At 36.5% G+C, this 1,380-nt stretch overlaps 1 protein-coding gene across 3 annotated transcripts in view; it reads left to right on the top strand.

The window, feature by feature from the left end:
• Positions 1-1,149: 1,149 nt before the first annotated feature.
• LOC120558759 (helicase ARIP4-like) overlaps positions 1,150-1,380 on the top strand; it is an 85,252-nt gene continuing 85,021 nt past the window's right edge. For 2 of the 3 annotated variants that reach the window (XM_039799964.1, XM_039799962.1), the window contains exon 1: positions 1,193-1,276. The gene's annotated coding sequence lies outside the window, so the exon portion shown is untranslated. Of the gene's footprint in view, positions 1,277-1,380 lie in introns of all 3 variants that reach the window. The other variant, XM_039799963.1, reaches the window with a different exon arrangement.

Raw genomic sequence — 1,380 nt, 5'->3', positions numbered from 1 at the left:
ATGAGTAAACATTTTTCTTTCACAACATCAGTCCATGTTTAGGATTTCAGGACACTCGAGTCAAAGTTGTGTTTTTAATTAGACCTCTGGACTGCGTGGGCGTGTACAGACTGTGTTTGATTGACAGCAGTCTCCCTTTCCTGTTGAACTTGTTAGCTTGTTTAGTACATTGGTGACATGATTACTTTGGTACTTTCAAGCATTACTTCAATCTGAGCAAAGGTCTATAGAGGTAGAAGTACGGAAACACCTGCGTGGGTGTGCAGAGCCTTTAACTCTTTAGTTTCAGTTTAGTTTTTTTGTTAAAAAAAACATGTTAAAAAATAAAAAATAACAGATAAATAAGAACATGTACATTTCAGCACAATCATCCAAAATCATTGTAAATTATTCAAATAAGGAATTCCCATGTTCAAGAAAAGGAGTAGGAAGTTTAAAAAAACTTACCTATACCCCCTTTTCAATTTTTATACTTTAGTTAAATACAAAACAATTTGATGCTTCACTTATTTATATATGTATACATACACATACATGTACAGTATATCTACCTACCTGCACGCACATATACACATGCATACACATAGACACACATGCATACACACATACATATAGACATATTTTTTTCTTTTCCATCCATCTACTTCTCAGACACCTTTTAGACTAGTCTGGCTATCACCAGACCAAGCTCAATCTTTTAAGATTGGACAGGGCGAAACCAAACCCCCGCCAGTCTACTTTCAGACATTTAAATATTAAAACTGTAGCCTGTGGACAACCTACCAGGCAGGATTTTGTAGTTAGTAGGCCTAAAGCCTACATCAACAGTATGTGAACACTATATGGCCTATGAAGGCAAAACAGAGTAAGCTATATATAAGAATATGTATCTATGTAATAATAATAATAATAATAATAATAATAATAATAATAATAAAGATATAGGCTATATAGACAAAACATAACTAGAACAGCAATGTAAGTTATTAAACACAAATTTAATCACAACTTGCAGTGGTTCACATTTGTTATGTATGCAGCTTTTGTGCCTTTAGTAACCCTCGACAGTTAGGATTCACGTGCACTTCCGGAACTTTCGTAATGGATTTTTTTTGTGTGCAGAGCGCATGCAGGGACTATCAGGACCGACCCTTTCCTTTGAGCAAGAAACTGATGAATGAGTGGAAGCGGCCAAGCCTGCCCTGCATGTCATTACCACTTCAGAAATAAAAGCGTTTCTCGCGGAGGGACTCGCCGCAGAAACGGGGGACAGAAGGTGAGCTACACACCGGGTTTTATGTCCGCTTGTATATGTTTTCTTGCTGTTAAACGCTCATATTTTTTTTTTTTTTTCTGTTTGCATTGTTGCGGGGCGTCAAT

Source organism: Perca fluviatilis, chromosome 5, assembly GCF_010015445.1.
Source record: "Perca fluviatilis chromosome 5, GENO_Pfluv_1.0, whole genome shotgun sequence".
Lineage (NCBI taxonomy): Eukaryota > Metazoa > Chordata > Actinopteri > Perciformes > Percidae > Perca > Perca fluviatilis.
Note: the sequence above shows the minus strand (reverse complement) of the source record. Positions and strands in the feature narration are given on the sequence as shown.